The 6,822-nt window shown below is 36.8% G+C and overlaps 1 pseudogene; it reads left to right on the plus strand.

The window, feature by feature from the left end:
* LOC116592487 overlaps positions 1 to 6,156 on the plus strand; it is a 52,704-nt pseudogene extending 46,548 nt beyond the window's left edge.
* The last annotated feature ends 666 nt before the right edge of the window (positions 6,157 to 6,822 follow it).

Consider the following 6,822-nt stretch of genomic DNA (forward strand, 5'->3'; position numbering starts at 1 on the left):
CAAAAAGAAAAGAGAACGGATCCAAATAAATAAAATCATGAATGAAAGAGGAGAGATCACAACTAACACCAAAGAAATACAAACAATTATAACATACTATGAGCAACTCTACACCAACAAATTTGACAATCTGGAAGATATGGATGCATTCCTAGACATATAAACTACCACTACTGAACCAGGAAGAAATAGAAAGCCAGAACAGAACCATAACCAGTAAGGAGATTGAAACAGTCATTAAAAATCTCCAAACAGGGTGCCTGGGTGGCTCAGTGGGTTAGGCCGCTGCCTTCGGCTCAGGTCATGATCTCAGGGTCCTGGGATCGAGTCCCGCATTGGGCTCTCTGCTCAGCGGGGAGCCTGCTTCCTCCTCTCTCTCTCTGCCTGCCCCTCTGCCTGCCTCTCTGCCTGCTTGTGATCCCTCTCTGTCAAATAAATAAAATAAAATAAAAATCTCCAAACAAACAAAAGCCCAGGGCCAGACGGCTTCCCAGGGGAATTCTACCAAACATTTAAAGAAGAACTAATTCCTATTTTCCTGAAACTGTTCCAAAAAAAGAAATGGAAAGAAAACTTCCAAACTCATTTTATGAGGCCAGAATCACCTTAATCCCAAAACCAGACAAGGATCCCATCAAAAAAGAGAGCTATAGACCAATATCCTTGATGAACACAGATGCGAAAATTCTCACCAAAATACTAGCCAATAGGATTTAACAGTACATTAAAAGGATTATTCACCACGACCAAGTGGGATTTATTCCAGGGCTGCAAGGTTGGTTCAACATCTGCAAATCAATCAATGTGATAGAATACATCAATAAAAGAAAGAACAAGAACCATATGATACTCTCAATAGATGCTGAAAAAGCATTTGACAAAATACAGCATCTCTACTGATCAAAACTCTTCAAAGTGTAGGGATAGAGGGCACATACCTCAATATTATCAAAGCCATCTATGAAAAACCCACCGCAAATATCATTCTTAATGGAGAAAAACTAAAAGCTTTTCCCCTAAGGTCAGGATCACGGTAGGGATGTCCATTATCACCACTGCTATTCAACATAGTACTAGAAGTCCTAGCCTCAGCAATCAGACAACAAAAAGAAATTAAAGGCATCCAAATTGGCAAAGGAGAAGTCAAACTATCACTCTTCGCAGATGATATGATACTATATGTGGAAAACCCAAAAGACTCCACTCCAAAACTGCTAGAACTTGTATAGGAATTCAGTAAAGTGTCAGGATATAAAATCAATGCACAGAAATCAGTTGCATTTCTCTACACCAACAAGAAGACAGGAGAAAGAGAAATTAAGGAGTCAATCCCATTTACAGTTGCACCCAAAACCATAAGATACCTTGAAATAAACCTAACCAAAGAGGCACAGAATCTATACTCAAAAAATTATAAAGTACTCATGAAAGAAATTGAGGAAGACACAAAGAAATGGAAAAATGTTCCATGCTCCTGGATTGGAAGAATATTGTGAAAATGTCTATGCTACCTAAAGCAATCTAAATTTTTAATGCCATCCTATCAAAATCCCATCCATTTTTTTCAAAGAAATGGAACAAATAATCCTAAAATTTATATGGAACCAGAAAAGACCTCGAATAGCCAAAGGAATATTGGAAAAGAAAGCCAAAGTTGGTGGCATCACAATTCCGGACTTCAGGCTCTATTACAAAGCTGTCATCATCAATACAGCATGGTATTGGCACAAAAATAGAAACATAGATCAATGGAACAGAAGAGACACTCCAGAAATAGACCCTCAACTCTATGGTCAACTAATCTTCGACAAAGCAGGAAAGAATGTCCAATGGAAAAAAGACAGTATCTTTAACACACGGTGTTGGAACAATTGGACAGCCACATGCAGAAAAATGAAATTGGACCATTTCCTTACACCACACATGAAAATAGACTCAAAATGGATGAAGGACCTCAATGTGAGAAAGGAATCCATCAAAATCCTTGAGGAGAACACAGGCAGCAACCTCTTTGACCTCAGCTGCAGCAACTTCTTTTTGGGAACACCGCCAAAGGCAAGGGAAGCAAGGGCAAAAATGAACTATTGGGATTTCATCAAGATCAAAAGCTTTTGCGCAGCAAAGGAAACAGTTAACAAAACCAAAAGACAACTGACAGAATGGGAGAAGATATTTGCAAACGACATATCAGATAAAGGACTAGTGTCCAAAATCTATAAAGAGCTTATCAAACTCAACACCCAAAGAACAAATAATCCAATCAAGGAATGGGCAGAGGACATGAACCGACATTTCTGCAAAGAAGACATGCAGATGGCCAACAGACACATGAAAAAGTGCTCCATATCACTCGGCAACAGAGAAATACAAATCAAAACCACAATGAGATACACCTCACACCAGTCAGAATGGCTAAAATCAACAAGTCAAGAAATGACAGATGCTGGTGAGGATGTGGAGAAAGGGGAACCCTCCTACACTGTTGTTTGGAATGCAAGCTGGTGCAACCACTCTGGAAACAGCATGGAAGTTCCTCAAAAAGTTGAAAATGGAGCTACCCTATGACCCAGCAATTGCACTACTGGGTATTTACCCTAAAGATACAAACATAGTGATCTGAAGGGGCATGTGCACCCGAATGTTTATAGCAGCAATGTCCACAATAGCCAAACTATGGAAAGAACCTAGATATCCATCAACAGATGAATGGATAAAGAAGAGGTGATATATATACACAATGGAATACTATGCAGCCATCAAAAGAAATGAAATCTTGCCATTTGCGACAACATGGATGGAACTAGAGCGTATCATGCTTAGCGAAATAAGTCAAGCGAGAAAGACAACTATCATATGATCTCCCTGATATGAGGAAGTGGAGATGCAACATGGGGGGTTAAGGGAGTAGAAGAATAAATGAAACAAGATGGGATTGGGAGGAATACAAACCATAAGTGACTCTAAATCTCTCAAAACAAAATGAGGTTTGCTGGGGGGAGGGGGGTCGGTAGAGGGGGGTAGGTTATGGACATTGGGGAAGGTATGTGCTATGGTGAGTGCTGTGAAGTGTGTAAACCTGGCGATTCACAGACCTATACCCCGGGATAAAAATACATTATATGTTTATTAAAAAATTAATTAAAAAAAGTAAATTCAGTGATAGAACAATATCAAGAAGAAGTCCAATTAGAAAAGAAGAAAATTTTGTATGTATCTGGAAAAAATATTGATGTTGGTATTCAACCAATAACCATTTGTTAGGAATTGGTTACATGCCTTGGCTGTGTTGGTTTCCTTGGTTATCCCAGTTAAAGAAAAAACAAAAAACAAACAAACAAAAAGCACAGTTTCTAATCTCAACAGACTTGCCTTCTCAGGGTAAGTACTATAATAGTAATAAACATTGTTTAGCAATGGCGTGTAAATGGGGACTGGGAGATCCAACACAGCTACCAGGTTTCTAAAGACTTCCCAAAAGATATAATGTGTAGGCTGAGAATCAAAGAGAAATCAGTGTCCTCAAAATGAATGTTCCTCAAGAAATGTTAAAGAAATATAAAGTAGAAGAAGGGAAAGGACTGAAGGTCCAGTTGGTCCAGACAGGTGTTTCCTTTGAAGTTATTACATAACACATGGCATACCAAGTGAATTCAATCACTGTAACCAATTAGCTTTATTTGAGGAATCATACTGGATGAAAAGGATAGGGATGCAGAGTCCACGAAACCAACTTTCATGTGCTCAATATGAGGTATATGTGGTTACATTTACCTGGATTTCAGAAATCACTACTGGATATACAGAGAGAAGAATTATTTCATATAGGTTCTATTCAAAATCAGAGGACTTGATGCATATACTTCCCAAAGTGTACATATACTTTATACACAATGCAACAAAACCATTATTTTGTTTTAGGGGTTTAACATTAAATTATAGTTGATGAATGATTTTGGAGAGTCGCTATAGCAGTCCAAATTATTTGTTATGTAAATGTGCTTTATCAAGAACCAACCTACAAGCAAAGAAATGATACTGATAGTGACCTTTAAGATTTTAGCTTCAAAACAATTAATGGTTGTTGTAATATTCCATAGAAATATATTTACATGCACACACAAACTACATTTTCTTTATCCATTCATCTATCAATGGACACTTAGATTGCTTCCATATCTTAGCTATTGTAAATAAAACTGTAATAAACATAGACATGCATACAGCTTTTTGAATTAGGGCTTTTATTTCCTTTGAGTAAATACCCAGTAGTGGGATTATTGAGTCAACTATACTCAAATGTTTTTAATTACTTAAAAACATAGAGAAGACTATATGGGAGTAAAAGAAAATTTTAACACTGATGACATCACAAGGCACTATCATTAACACCAATCCAGAATATAGACAAAATTTTTTAAATAAATTTGGGAAAATGCAATGGAAAATGTCTATAAATTACTGGATTGTGGTCCAAGTAAGTTGGTCTATAAGAAATTTCATATGGGCTACCTGGGTGGCTAGTGGGTTAAGCCTCTGCCTTCAGCTCGGGTCATGATCTCAGGGTCCTGGGATCGAGTCCCACATCGGGCTCTCTGCTAAGCAGGGAGCCTGCTTCCTCCTCTCTCTCTCTCTCTACTTGTGATCTCTCTCTGTCAAATAAATAAAATCTTTTTTAAAAAAAGAAAAAAAGAAATTTCATTTATTATGGTAAGCAAAATAAGTCAGTCAGAGAAAGAAAGATACCACATAATTTCACTCATGTGGAATTTAAGAAAAACAGATGAACATAGGGGAAAGAAAAAAAAGAGAGGGAGGGAAATCATAAGTATCTATTAACTATAGAGAAGAAACTGAGGATTGCAGGAGGTAGTGAGTAGGGGGAATGAGCTAAATGGGAGATGGGTATTAAGGAGGGCACCCGTGATGAGCACCGGGTTTTATATGTAAATAATGAATCACTAAATTCTACTTCTGAAATTAATATTACAATATATGTTAACTAACTAGAATTTAAATTAAAACTTGAAAAAAAAAACTTTAAGAAGGATATTTACAAACAAAGTCCACTGGTATATTAACAATATTATTAAAAAATGTTTCATGTGAACTAGTTACCTCCTTGACTTTGTCATTGTTTGTCACTAATAAACTTTGACATCCCTGTATTCTAATAAAATAACTTATCTTTTTCTTGCAGATTGGGCAAAAATCAGAAGTCATAGATGAAAAACCATACAAAGACAACATTTATTCTTCTGAGACTAATAGATGACCCACAACTTCAAGGTTTACTTTTAATTTTTCAATTTTTTACCTAATTATTAAGTGTAACTGGGAACCTGGCTATTATTTCACTTACACTAGTGGATTCTCACCTTAAAACACCAATGTACATTTTCCTACAAAATGTTTCCTTCTTAGAGGTTTTATTCACATCAGCTTGTATTCCTAGATACTTATATAACCTAGCAACAGGTGACAAGACTATCACCTACTGTACTTGTGCCATTCAAGCATTTTTTACAGACCTTTTTGGAGTAATGGAATTTTTTCTTCTGAATACCACATCCTATGAATGCTACGTGGCCATCTGTAAACCCCTGCATTACACCAACATCATGAGCAACAGAGTCTGTAAAAGACTCATCCTTTGTTGTTGGATAGCTGGCTTGTTAATTATACTCTCACCATTTAGCCTAGCCAAAATCTGGAATTCTGTGGCACAAATGTCATTGATAGCTTTCTCTGTGATGTATCCCCCTTCCTGAAGATTTCATGCTCAGACACATGAGTCATTGAGCAAATGGTTATAGTTTGTGCTCTGTTGACCTTCATCACAACACTTCTTTGTGTGGTTCTTACTTACATATACATAATCAAGACTATTTTAAGATTCCCTCTGCCCAGCAAAGGAAAAAAGCCTTTTCTACCTGTTCTTCCCATATGATTATAGTTTATATCGCTTATGGCACCTGTATCTTCATCTATGTCAAACTTTCAGCAAAGGAATCAGTGGCCATTAATAACGGTGTAATAATACTAACTACTTCCATCGCTCCTATGTTGAACTCCTTCATTTATACTTTGAGAAACAAGCAAGTAAAAAAAGCCTTCAGTGACTCAATCAAAACAATTGCCTTATCTTCCAAGAAATAAAGGAACACTAAAGTTGATGATTTAAGTTTTAATAAGAGATTGGCTGCCCAAAGCAAGTATCATTGAGTTCCTAAAACATTTGCTCCTTTCTAATCACAAGTCCATTCAAATTAAATTTCTAAAAATATTTCTTGTCTCCTTACTTAGTAAGGTCACTTTTTGCAAATGTCTTTAATTAATGTTATATTAACAGTTTTCTATGAGGGACAAAAATACCACATCGCATCCAGCCTTACAATATACAAATAAAATATAAGACAATAGTTTCTGGGAAAGAGTTTAGAAATTTCTCCAAGATAAACTCTTAGAGGGCAATCGCATTCCTGCTCAAATTAATATGCAAATGATATAAATTAAAAGCCAATGGAATTTCTGTAAGAGTTTCATTATAGCTCACATTATCTGTCTTGAATATACAGCTATACATTTTCAGAAGATTTGTACTTTAGGTGAGGCCCATAAGAGATGCTGCAGTACCCCATCCATATCCCATCTCATACCCACTCCATCTCAGTCTTCCTGCTGTGACATGCACCAGCCTTACTTCCTGACTTCCAACTACCAGAAGGGACATAGGGCCACAGAGGTCTATTGTGCCCATCTTTGGGGCAGGCTAGAAGCGTATGAAACCAAAACTCCTCAAGAGGAGTACTCATTCAATGACTG

The sequence above is a fragment of the Mustela erminea genome, chromosome 6 (genome assembly GCF_009829155.1).
Source record: "Mustela erminea isolate mMusErm1 chromosome 6, mMusErm1.Pri, whole genome shotgun sequence".
Taxonomy (NCBI): domain Eukaryota; kingdom Metazoa; phylum Chordata; class Mammalia; order Carnivora; family Mustelidae; genus Mustela; species Mustela erminea.